Source organism: Perognathus longimembris, chromosome 17 (assembly GCF_023159225.1).
Source record: "Perognathus longimembris pacificus isolate PPM17 chromosome 17, ASM2315922v1, whole genome shotgun sequence".
NCBI lineage: Eukaryota > Metazoa > Chordata > Mammalia > Rodentia > Heteromyidae > Perognathus > Perognathus longimembris.
Window position 1 is genome coordinate 3,469,400 of NC_063177.1, and position 13,715 is coordinate 3,483,114.

The 13,715-nt window shown below is 45.5% G+C and overlaps 1 non-coding gene across 1 annotated transcript; it reads left to right on the forward strand.

Moving 5' to 3' along the window:
* Nucleotides 1–2,976: 2,976 nt before the first annotated feature.
* On the forward strand, nt 2,977–3,056 carry Trnak-cuu. The gene has a single exon. It is a non-coding gene; the product is annotated as a tRNA-Lys (tRNA).
* Nucleotides 3,057–13,715: the final 10,659 nt, after the last annotated feature.

Here is a 13,715-nt window from a genome sequence, read left to right on the forward strand (position 1 = left end):
AGAGAGGTAAGTAATTTCAATAGGCTTTGCTTCCTTCACTGTGTGACAGTCTTGATGTTGCCAACAGTAAGTTCTTAGAAGTAGATTCACTACACTAAGTGCACTCATACTCAAAAGGAGCTTATGTGGGGGGCTCCTTAGCCCTCAGGGAATTACAAGCCAGTGTCCCACTGTCTGCAGGTGTTGGAGCTTCACATGTTTTCCTGAGCCAATTCCACAGTGGGCTGCTCAACTGAAAAGTTTATTGAGAAGCCCCAGGAAAGATGCAGTAACCACTTCTGTCAGGACTAGGTAATATTTCCAAAAAGTAGATAACACTAAAGTGAAATCAGACACATAGTTTCTCTTCTGCAAAATCTACAAATCTGATAGAGGACTGGAAGCCAGCAGGAGGTAGGAGAAAATGCAGGGTGAGAGGGAGAACATGATAAATTTGGCGCATTAACTGGAAAAAAAGGTCATAAATGAATTGTACTCAGGTTAGGAAGGGGGATTCAGAATAGAATCTGAATTTCAGATACTTGAGGAATGTATAGAAATACCACAGTGAAATCACTTCCTTTGTGTGGGCTCTCTCTCTCTCTCTCTCTCTCTCTCTCTCTCTCTCTCTGACTTCCCCTCGCTTGGGGGGGGAGGGGCTTGTCCGCCCCTTCCTGGGTGGTCCTTTATCGCTCTCACATGGGAGCGATGGCCACAGGTAGCCTCGTCTCTCTCTCTCTCTACTTCCCCTTGCTTGGGGGGGGGGGAAGGGGCTTGTCCGCCCCTTCCTGGGTGGTCCATTATCGCTCACGGGAGAGTGATGGCCACGGGTAGCCTTGGTGGTGTGTGGTCGCAGGGTGCCCCAAAACTGCCAAGAAAGACATGGATGCGCGGGCCCTTGGAGAAAACCTCTAGGGCTTCTGTTTATTCAAATGAGGAGCCCTCCAGATATACCCCAAAGGCGGGCACAAGAGAGGCGCCCCTGATTGGTCCCAAGGGGCTGTCCCTCAAGTGATGTCAGACTTCCTTCTCTTCCTGTTAAAGACAGAAGGGGAGGGACAGGCTGAGGTCAGCTGTGGCCCCTTAAAGGTGCAGCTGACCCCAACATCTGCTACTCTTTTTTTTTTTTTAATTAGTAGGGGGTGTTGTAAACATACATGTAGGCATAAGGCAAATGCTGACATAAGACATATATATAAATATATAGGGGGCCTCTTCCACAGAGGGAAGGGGTAGGTAAGGTGGCTGTCCATCTGGCTTTGTCCAGAGAAGCTGGAATCCTCAGCTTTCTGCCAAGTGCAGGAAGGTGCAGACATCAGCCCTCTTTTGGTGGTGAAGTAGAAGTAGGCTGGAGCTCTGGCATCCCTGGTAGTTCACAGTAGCTGATAATTTAAACATAAGTGATTAGTAAAACATTCTTTTTATATATAAACATTGAAGCGAGGGTGTTAAACCTTTGCGCTTACTTTTTAAAAACATTAAGGTTGGGTGTCAAACCCTCAGCTCCTATTTCCCTGTAACGGGACTCCCTTAAACCAAACAGTAGGGGGAGAGGAGCGGAAGAAACATGGTGCAAAATTTCTTTAATTTTTGTACAAAACTGCAAGCGACACTGCCACAGCTAAATATTGCGCCTCAAGAAGTGCTTATTCTCTTTAGAAGAGCAGAAGAATTGCAGTATATTCCTTGTTCTCCTGAAGAGAACAAGAAGAGACATTTCTCCAGAGCAAGTGCTCTGGGTTTTTAGTTTTCCAATCTGGAAAAGCATTTACAAAGCTCTTTCCCACTGTTTTGGGAAGATTTAAATTTTATTAAGATATTTTCTTAAGATATATAATATAAGCATAGCTATCCTTAGTAATCGCGGGGTCTACTCTCTTCTCTCTCCCTCTCTTTTTTTTTTTTCAATTTTTATTTTTATCTATTTTTTTTTCTTATGACATGGCAGGGCACCAGGCTGGGTCCAGAGAAGAAACAGGGCCGACACTGGGTCCATCGCTGGTACAGGCAGCCTTTCCCGTTTCTCCATGGAAAAATCCACTACGGTCTGTTATCCTGAAGAGAAAACAAGGGGAGACATTTCTCCAGAGCAAGTCCTCTGGGCTTAGTTTTCCAATCTGTAAGGCATATACAAAGCTCTGGGGATTTAGTTCAGCAAAAGAGCACTTTCCTGATGAGCGCTAGGTCCGGGGTTTGGTCCCCGGCTGGTGGGGAGGGGAGGGAAACAACAACTATAGGTCAGAGAAAAAAAAAAGGCAGTTTGGGAACAGACTGTGGAGTCAGCTTCCTGTAGCCATGGACTGCCACAGTCCATGCAGCTAGCACACATCGACCTGCATCCTATAAAGCAAAGTATTAATCCTGAGTCAGGAAAATCGAGGTTTGCGCAGTTGTTCCAAAATGACTCTGGTCCCTTGATCTTAAAAGAGTTTATGAGAGCCCAGGAGAGAAAGAATAACCTTTTTTATTTTTTTCTTTCGGCTAGGAATTTGGTGATAAGAGTCACACCTGCCTCGAGGCTGTTTACTGTGACTCCACCCACAGGCTGCAAAGAACAGTTTAACATTAAGAATTAGAGTTAAATTAGTAGACAAAAGGCAAGTAACTTTGAAACCATGTTTTACCAACACACACGGACAGATATACTAATACTTGTGCACAAGTTTTGAGGCATGCTTAGAATTTTTTTTTTTTTTTTAAATTGGCCATGTAAGTTTTCTGGAATTCCAGTGGCAAATGGTATTATTTTGCCCATAATAGAACCACGTGGTTGATAAAAACAAAAGGGAACCTCTCCTCACTCAACAGAAACACTCAGACTCACACAGATGCATGCTGTAGACTTACAATGCCTCTATGCATGTTGCCGCCAGCGCTAGGCTCCATGCGGCCCGCGCTCTCCGAGACCCAAACATTGCTGGGGCTGTGACCCCCTGTGGCTCCTGCCACCGCCTTGGGTCCCATGGCCCCGGAGGCCAGCACCCAGAGCGCGTGGCTGCTCCCTAGTAGGCTAGCTCAGTCGGTAGAGCATGAGACTCTTAATCTCAGGGTCGTGGGTTTGAGCCCCACATTGGGCGCCAATTTGTGGTCTCTCTCTCTCTACTTCCCCTCGCTTGGGGGGGGGGGGGCTTGTCTGCTCCTTCCTGGGTGGTCCATTATCGCTCACACTGGAGCGATGGCCACGGGTAGCCTCGGTGGCGTGTGGTCGCAGGATGCCCCAAAACCACCAAGAAAGACACAGATGCGCGAGCCCCTGGAGAAAACCTCTAGGGCTTCTGTTTATTCAAATGCGGAGCCCTCCAGATATACCCCAAAGGCAGGCACAAGAGAGGGGCCCCTGATTGGTCCCAAGGGGCTGTCCCTCAAGTGATGTCAGACTTCCTTCTCTTCCTGTTAAAGACAGGAAGGGGAGGGACAGGCTGAGGTCAGCTGTGGCCCCTTAAAGGTGCAGCTGACCCCAACACCTTTGGATACTATAGACTGAGTTTTCCAAAAAGTCACCTAGTGTTTCCTCTAAGGAATTTAGAACTCAGAGGTTAATGCTTTTAGGTAAATTTATACAGGTTAGGAGTTTCCTAACCAGTCCTTCATTGAGGGCAGGCAGGAAGCCAAATAGCAGAGCTCAGATCTTCAGTAGCTTTACATTTAGAGGAGGCAATCACACCACCCAGATTCTCAGGTATCTTTTAACCGTAAATTTTTTTTTGTTATCAATGTGATGTCCAGAGGGAGTACAGTTAAGTCAGGCAAAGAGTACATTTCTTTTGGACAATGTCACCCCTTCCCTCCCTCTCTCCCAATTTTTCCCTCCAATCCCACGCTTAAGTTGTATAGTTCATTTTCAAATAGTGTCCACTGAGTATCATTGCTGCATTTGTTCGCCCTCTGTCCCTCCATTTCTGTGCCTCCCCTTACCCTCCCAAAGACCTATAAACAAACATACACAACAAAAAAGAAAGAAAAAAAAACAGGGGAAAAGACAGAATCCTTGTTTCCATTTTCTTGAGACTAATTTTGACTCAGGTGAGTAACTCCACACCCTACCCTTTGTCTCAGCTTAGATTGAATTGACCCTCCATCCAATTTAGGCTAAAGTGAGAGCTACCAAGGAGATCTTCCAAGAAAACAAAAGCCCTAGTATGTGTTACTCTGGTCAGTGAGTAGACATTTTCCACCACAGGCTAGACATCCTCTATAGCAAGAAACAGGCTGTGGAGAGGCAGCCCATATCAGAGCATCTGGAGATGGAGACGGGGGCCGAGTGATTTATAACCAAGTTCATTTACAAGGAATAAGGATGAACTGGGGAGGAGAGGGGAAATGAATTTCCAACACCTCTAAAAGGACAGTGATAGAAAGTCTCCATACTAAACCAGCATTCCTTCCAGAGGGACCAGCCAACACAGCAAGCCTGCAGCTCCCAATGAGCAGTACCCACACCTTGCTGCCTGTTGATCTTGCTAGCACCTGGCACTGGACTGTACGTGGGGGGAATGGAGAGGATCAGGTGAGAGAACAGAAAAACTTATTTCCTTGAAGCTTATGAACATAGTGGGAGGGCTGAAAGTGAGGAAGTGGGGGGATGGACCTTGAATAAACATGCAAAACCATCTAGTTCTCCTTTCTGTTCCAACATAAAGCCTGCAAGACCAGAGATCTGTCACACAACTCTCCTCTATCTTATTGGCATGAACAGGGTCGGAGGACACGTTAGGTTGCTGCAGAGCCACAAATCAAGTACACGTTTTCATTACTTGATGCACTTAGAGTACATTTGAAACCCATTTCCCTCTTCTACCTTTAAGCTTCTATCTCCCTAACACACCTGAAGCCAAGTTTATCACCCAATTGAGGTAACTACAGACAGCATACCCAAAGCTAGCCAGAAAGACCCTGAAATATTTGTGTCAAGAGTTGTTTTTAAAAACACTTGAAGATCTAAAGCAAATCTAGGAGATGCAGACAATGACAAATCCCTCACAAGAATTCACATCAGCAGCATCAAATTATCTAGAGTACTCTGTGCTGTGTTGGAACACATGCACTCCTCTGCTTGGGAGTCAAGGCCTGAGAAAATTGTACTGTAGTCCTAACAACAAACATGTGACAAACAGTTTAAGATACTAGTTTGACAAGATAATAGCTTTAAACTAGCATGTTAGAATTGGCTGGGCAGAAAAAGTACAGGAGACAGAACCAAGCAGAGGTCAAGCACAGGAGGTCTTCAAGGTCAGATAGCTCTGCAACATATAGCTAGAGACATTTCAGAGCACTCTGGCTACAATGAGGACCTGGGTAGATGCGACAAAGCTTGTCAGGACACTAAATGCTCAGTTGAGTTGAAACTGGGAGCCAGGCAATGACTGATCTCAAGCTAAGCATGAAATTAGGACTTTTAACATGACTGGATTTGCCAAAGATGTGAACATATCAGGGCAGTTAGGAGTAGAAGGGTAACATCAGAGGTGAAGTTTCTGGCCAGTGTAATTTGAAACATGAAAACACCAGGCACTGTGAAAAGGGCCATCTCAAGAAGACACTATCAGGTTTCAGTTGGCTCTGACACCGGGAAGACAGCTGGTTATGAAAAATGTCATTCAGTGGAGCCAATGATATGGAGGCCTCTGTTGATTAAAGCCTTAGAGAGGGACTAGTGAACCAAAGGTTGGATGGCTACACCTGGCTACACTACATGTGTAATCAAGCCCCACAGATGAGACAATTCAATTGAGATCACCCTCAGGACAGAGCCACAGGAATGGGGTGGCAGGCTTTCCATTTACTCTCTGTAAGCATTCTGCTATGTTTGTTTTCTTTAGGTGTAAGTAATACATTAGATGTGATTTTTTTCTTTTACTGTTGAGAGCTACACACCCTCCACAGCATCCAAACTTTGTACCCTACAGGTGTAACTTAAGTTGAGCTGAAAGTTCAAGCCACAGAGCCCAGAATCCCACCAGAAATTTAGATATGTCTTTTGGAATCACTTCTGACATCAACTCCAACAAAGCTTTATGCACCCATATGAAGCTGATGCCTTATGTTTCCTCACCAACGTTCTGCTCACAAGAGCAGATGTAGAAGTAGCACTTATTTTCTAACAGTCTCAGTGAAGAGGATAAAGTTCTCATTTCTGAGTGGTGGAAAACATAACTTCCCACTCCTGCCATACATGCTTGTAGACCCATTCTCTAGTGAAGTAACCTTTTTGCTACTAGCCTTCAGTTGCAAATTCATGTTATTTCTTGTGTTTTTTTTTTTTTTTTTTTTTTTTTTTTTTTTTTTTTTTTTTGGCCAGCCCTGGGCCTTGGACTCAGGGCCTGAGCACTGTCCCTGGCTTCTTCCCGCTCAAGGCTAGCACTCTGCCACTTGAGCCAAAGTGCCGCTTCTGGCCGTTTTCTGTATATGTGGTGCTGGGGAATCGAACCTAGGGCCTCGTGTATCCGAGGCAGGCACTCTTGCCACTAGGCTATATCCCCAGCCGACTCATGTTATTTCTTGAATGGGTTGTGGTCTCATCCTTTTGAGGCTCAGGGCAAAAGGCAAGTAAAAACTCAGAGAAAAGTGGGAATGCTGAGCAGAAATGCAGGAAAGTGTCTAGAGGTTTCAGAGTCAAGGTTGGGAATTAGGAAAGATGACCAACCTCACTGAGAAATAAGAAGGAGGAAAATTTGTATTTTTCAGGTCAGTTTTTTTTGTAATACCAGGTAAGCATATGTTGTGAAAATGGAGGAGAACGGAAAAGGAATAGGCCAGACTCCCATCATCAACAGGTGAGGACTGTTTATTGAGGAGCAGCAAGGGGCAAAGACCTTCCTGCAGGACTGGAGGTTGTGCAAGGAGGTAAATTGGGGACCAGGCTTATATGGAGGCAAGGAGGCAGGTTACTGAAAGCACCACTAGGTCTAGGAAGTTAGGGCTTTTCTGTTTGGGCCACAAAGAGTTGCTTACAACTGGGCCTAGTTGTGATGATATGTCCTGCCTGCATATCAAAGCAGGTTCCCATATTGAGGTTCCTGCCTGGTTGCAGTATGAGCCTGAAGCAATAGGATGGGGGCCATTCCTTCAGGGACTAGGAAAGATGACCAACCTATCTCACTGAGAACCAGGAAGTACTTAGGAAACTTTGCATTTGTCAGGACAATTTTTGTAATACTAGGTAGGCATTAATTCATGGAGGCTCTGAAGGCAGCCACGTGTGGGGCCTTTTTGTTCCTAAGCCAGAATGAAAAAGGAGAGGTTATGCATAGAGGGCAGGCAAGTTTGACCTGACAGCCTAGGCCTTCCACATAGCTCCTAAAGGACATGTTAACTAGTTTTACTTTATTCATCCTGGACCTTATGTAGGCTTTAAGCTACAATCCACAGAACCATCAGGCCTGCCCCTTTAAGACTGACATATACCAGGAAGCCCACAGGAACCATGTGACCAACAACCCAGGTGAGCCACAGGAGAGGCAGAGGGGAGGCTTTTTCGGCAGCATTTGTAAGAGAACAAGTCAGGCACATGGGACATTCTTGAAAAATATAGTTTCAAGTAGAGGCAATGGAATATTCTGGGCAGGATAGTGGAGGAAAGAACGTCAGAGGCTACCCTCTCCCAGTCCACCCCAGGTTTCCTAGTTTGGGTTTCAAGTAGCCATTTGGGTAGCCAGCCACGGGTCTCTCACAGGTCTTCATTTTGGTGCCCCCTCTCCCCACACTGAAAGATGAGGTGTGCACCCCGAGCCATGGCCCGCCGAGGGAGAAGCCTCTCCTGAACTCTTGCAGCTTCCTTAGCAGCCCCCCAACCCCATTCTCTTAGCACCTACGTGCCCTTTGCTTCTTGGTTCCTTTTCTCCAGAGAAAGTTTTGAGAAAGACAGAAGCCCTCACCTCCAGCAAACCCTACTTCTACAGCTTTGGCTTCTAGGGAAGGGAAGCTTGCGAGGGGGATGGAGGGGAGGATGTCCTTGTTTTTTGCAAAAACCTGAGGCCGTCTTTGAGGCAAAGGCCAGGGTCACCCACTCGGTGGAAAACCCATGGCTCTGCTCCTGGAGGACACAGGGAGCTCCAGCCGCAGGAACCCAGCAGGGAGGAGGCCACTGGGGTCCTTCTGTAGCTTCTAAACCTCTGGCACCCCTCAAATATCAGCGGAAAAAGGAAGAGACAGGGTGAGAGCGACTCAGGAGGCCCCACCAGAGTCCATGAGCTGCCTGGGCCTTTGTACTCTCAGGAGCCAAGCATCACTTCTGGGTGTGGACATGGCGGTGCAGGGCAGCACCTGCTCAGGCTCTAGGGCCCACAGCTGCTGGGCCTCCCGAGTTGCGCTCAGTTTTGTTTTCAAAGTAGTGGCTTGAAAGGGGATTCTAAAGTTGAGAGTGGACATGGATGAATTCAGATAGATGATGGTATTTGATCTATTAATAATTGAAACACGGCAACTAATTTTGTGGGGTGTCTATGTATACAAATTTTTTTATATAAAAATACAATGAAAAACTCCCGAAAGGCAAAATTTTCCTATCATAGGACACATATAAAATCGCATAGCTGTTGAACATATACTTGATACACATACATACATATATATATATACATATACATATATATATATGATGCTAGTACTTTTTTGCTTACACATTCACAGATGGATGTTTAGGAAGGTGGCAGCACTTTTGTTTTCCTGCTTTGGAAAGGAAATAAACTTCTCTGACCAACTTTTATAGATGAAGCATGTAGGGGATGGGAATATGGCCTAGTGGAAAGAGTGCTTCCCCTAGGTTTGATTCCTCAGCACCACATATATAGAAACGGCCAGCAGTGGCGCTGTGGCTCAAGTGGCAGTGTGATAGCCTTGAGCAAAAAGAAGCCAGGGACAGTGCCCAGGCCCTGAGTTCAAGGCCCAGCTGTGGCAAAAAAAAAAAGATGAAACATGTAGGAATTCTACTTTAGTCATATATACATGTGTAAGAAAGACCATATCTTCTATCAAAATGTGTTGCCTAAAAGTTCCTGCCTTGGCCTAGTCGCTTTGCTCTTCAGGAAAAGTGGAACTGCTTTGGGATAAAGGATTGGTAAAATGTAAGATTTCCTCTTACACTGGCTATCCCACTGGCTGGCCAACATCACTGGCTAATGTGAGGGGGAAGTTAGTGCAAAGAACATGATCAGCTCTGTTTCTCAAGTTCTGCACAGTACTGCCAGTGGTCAGGGAACAGAACTTGGAGAAAGCAGTTTCCTACACCATGCTTTCTGCCTTCCACCTCAAGCAGGATGAATTGAAAATGTGTAACCAATCTGAAGTTTCTGAGATACTAAGGGAACAACTTTAAATCTCCTCCCATTTTATAAGGAAAACTCACTCAGTGGAGTGTGCTTCCTATGCTCAACACTCCATAGGGCAAAACAAGTCAGAGAAAAGCCCTTTGCTGAGGTCAGCTACATCACTGACTTGGAGGTTTATCACAGGTTAGTAGGATATGGGCAGACAAAAAAATAAGAGTTAGACACCTGCTAGAAGATGCCTTCTGAATCCCACCCCTCTCATTCTGTCATAAAGCCTCTGGCAGTAGTGGAACACTGCAGTTAATGGTGCAAGGACATTCTCCACTCACTTCCCATTCCACTTGGACAAAGTAGCAGGATGCCAGCCTTCAGTCTGACCAGTCCTACTACAGTGGGAGAGACGCCCTCCTGTTTATGGTAAAAGGAAATCCCAAGTGCATTGATCCTTCTGCAGAGTTTGAGAAAGACCTGTCACGTTGTAGACTCCCTGGTTGGCAGCACAGCTGGGAGGACAGCATCGTGCCTGCTGGGCCATCCCAGAGGGACACCTCCCTCTAACCTCCACCATACAGCTTTCTGGAAAATGTCCTGGATGAGCTCAGCTTCAGCTACAAAGGCTATCTCAGCTGGCAAAGGATAGAATGGAGGGTGGCATTGGTGACAACCCCAGGAGTCTTGCTTCTTAATGAGGACATTCTGACCTGCATTCCATGGAGCTTAATAGAGGGTTTCTGGTGACAGCAAGCCACTTGTGGCCTAATGGTGACCAACACAAAGCTATGCTCACATGTTGCCTTACCATCATTCACCACTCTCTTCTCTGGGTGTCCTAAGCTGGTCAACAAATTGTGATTCCCAGTTCCCAGGAAACTGTTCTGATCACCTCCATCTCTAGAACATTCCCCAGCTGACCATGTCCTCAGGAGAAAACAGCACTCACCAATGGGAATCACAAACCTGCACTATGCACCTCATCACAACAAGCTGGTACAGAGAAATCCACTGTGGCTCAGTAGAGCTGCCAGATACAGGCCCACTCCAGAGGCTGATGTGAGCATGGAGCTTTGAAGTAAAAGATCATGAACATTAAGTACTTAAGTTCCAGACAGAGCCTGACCATGATACCCTAAGTCAGATAAGCACTGGAGCTTGTGCAATACAGGGACCCTGAGGTATGTCCTTCAGAGTGCAGACAGGTGCACACACTTCAATCATTCAAGGAAGACCCTGCAGAGATGCAGGCTGGAGAGAAAAGGGTTTTGTAGAAGTCTCATTTAAAGTAGCCTTAAGTCTTGAGGATGACACTCATAGATTAGAAACAAGCTGAATTTCATGGGAAATAGACAAATTCAATGAGTAAAGGACCCAAATACAGACACCCTCTGGAGTTCAAGGGATGAGTTTCCACTCAGCAAAACAGAAAGCTCAGATCCACTCCCAGGCCCCATTACCAGCCACACATTTATTCAATTTCACACCCCAACCCATCCGCTGGCCTCTGTAGGGCACAGGCTTTGAGGGAAACATAGAACCTTCGCTTGTCAAGGGCCACACAAGTCCTCCTCACACCTCCCAAATGGAAAATGTCAAGTAACCAAGTTCACACACAATACTATGCACCAAATAATCTGACTTGCTCCTTAAATGATATCTGAACAGGAAAAACAAAAAGATATGTATGCACCCAGGTATCAGGGGCACATTTGTTTCATATTTCTTCCAAGAAGGCACCTCTCCCTCATAGGAAAGACAAACAAGCAGTTACTTTGCTGTAGGTAGTATCAGGCCAGGCCCTCTCCCTCTGCAAAGCAGAGGCAGGTGGGTTTGACCTCATCTGTGCTACCTGTTATATCACCTTCACTCCATTCTCACTCTTCACTTGTTTCCTTTCCTGAGTCCCATCTCAGCACTTCCATGAAATACGAAGGGGCAAAGCTTAGAAGAATGCCACTGACCAAGTTGGAGGTAAGCAGCAAAAGTGTTCATCCAGAAGGACATTCTGAGATGCACTGCTCATGGCCCCTCAGTGTCCTCAGCAAGCTCAAGACCGAGTCACCTCTAACTGATCAGCTCACTAACACCTCCTGCACTCCCTTCTCTCTTCACTCCACTCAGTCACCAACCAGTTCAATAGCTCTGTGTGATTCCTAAGAAAGAATCTGAAGGCTGTAGACATATAGTGACCCAATAAAATGCCCAGTCCTAATCCAAAGAACATAAGAGACATGTCAAGTTCGGGAGAAAAGCAGAAACAACACTGCTTGTCCACTGATACCAAGACACAGATGGTCTTTTACTGCCAGGGAGGTGGAAAACTATATTCAGAAGGGAACCTAAGCCAAGAAAGTGGGACAGAGAAAGAAAACAGGGTAGGCACTCAAATCTAGAGAGTTCCCATCTCCACAGATGAAAAACAGTCTAAGATAGAGGTTGATAAAGGCGAACCACTTCTGGAAAGGCAAGCCTGGCTAGAAAAGGCAGGACAAGGCTGCCTAGGGTCTGTTTACATGAGAATCATCTCACACTTCTGCTCTTCCACACTGTGACATGTGATTATTTTCCATTCTTTAAATTAATATGTCTATGGAAGACTGTGTGAGCACCAGTCCCTGTACCTATTCTGGCACTGGAAACCTACATCACAAACTTTAAAAAAAAAAAATCAAACATCCCACACATCTTCATAGCATTCCAGAGTACCGAGGTTGAAAACATTAAATTATTCTGTAAGTTTCAAATGAATGGGCACAATTCTCAGAAAATATCCATGTCTTCCTCTCTCTAACTTTCCATAGTGAGTATCTTCATTGCAGACACAAAATTTAACCTTGAAACCATCTCAATGGAGTATCATATAACCCCAAACAACTTCCTCACTGGTTTCTAACACCAGGCACAAGCAAATTACAGCAGGCAACAGAAAAAGTGAAATTTCTAACAAATTTACTCTCCCTTTATGATCATGAAAACTGAAAATTATAAGAACACCAGAGGGCATTCTCAATTTCTCCACAATAGTGTGGCTATGATCACATTTAAAGACATAATTTCATATGGACCTGTGCCTTTCCCTTCCTGACTTGGAGTCACTGCAGCTCCCAAGGAGGTAGGAATTTTCCCTGTAACCACAACAAAGTCCCTTCTGACCAAAAGCACCAAGGATTTACTATACTAGTCTGGTGACCATTATCTGAGCCTTGTCCCCTGTGGAAAACATCCATAAGGAATCTAGAGGAATTTCCAGAGGAGTGTGAGACTAGAGGCTGCTTCCACTCAGTAGAAGAACATTCTAGTTCATAATTTAGTCTTCAGGAGCCTGTGTGGCCCAGCATGTCCTTATCATGGTGGTGGGAGTGGTTTTACAATCTTCCATTTGCATCTTGAGTCCCATGGGTCTTCCCACAGATGGGAAGTAACCCATATGGACATGACCCACGCTGTACTCTTAGTGTTGGAATTGCAAAGCTTCTGGGGAAAAAAGATTCTACTTCTATGAATTCTGCATTCCTCACCGTATCTATCCACCTCCCACATGCTATAGCCATCTGCCAGTTTTCCGAGATTCTGGGAGAAGGGATTTAAATCCATCCTCATGGACAACTCCCAGCTCCTTACTTACAAAGTCAACTGTGACTGCTTCTGAAATGTTCAACAGGCCAGAAGACAGAGAAATTCAGAAAAGAGCCCTTTGCTTTGCTAAGAGAGGTCATTTTGGAAAACTAATTGAGGACAACAAAAGAAGAATCCCTGACTGCTCATGGAACAAGCAGCAAAGCAGCTTTGGAATCCCACCTTTTATATTATCCAATGCATCTAAGACTACCTTGAACAAGGGTGAGATTCTACAGTTAGCAGAGAGATATTCAGCTCTTCCTGATTCAATATTGAATGTTAGAGTTGTCTGGTCCTGTGGGAGGCTTCATCATCACTCTCAGGGCTGAAGAAGGGTGAGGTCATGCCAAGAGCCAGACATCAGTCTTCAGTTATGGCATCTAGTTAGCTCTACTCTAGGGGGAAAGATCCCTTGCTCTTCTTGACCAAAGCTCATCCCAAGAGCACTGGACTCTTTCTGTAGAGTGTGGGCATGGATGGGTGCTTGCTAATATCTCCCAGACTCCCTTGTTTTCAGCACAGCTAGGGAAGGCATCATGCCAGTTGTCCCAACCCAAGGACACTTCCTTCTGGCCTCCATTCAAGTTACTATCTTAGATCTTTCTGGAAAATGTCCTAAAGCAGCTCAGCTCTGAGCACAAGGGCACATCTCAGCTGATAAAGAACAAAAAAACAATTGGGGTGACATTGGTGTTGATCCGAGGTACTGTTTCCTGACATGGAAATTCACACCTCCACTCTATGGGCTTCCTTCCAGAGTTACCAAAGACACAAGTCACAAATGAACTAGAGTTTATCATGCAAGACCATGCCCACCTTTGTCCCCACTCCCTACTCTTTTACCATTTCTTCCGCTTC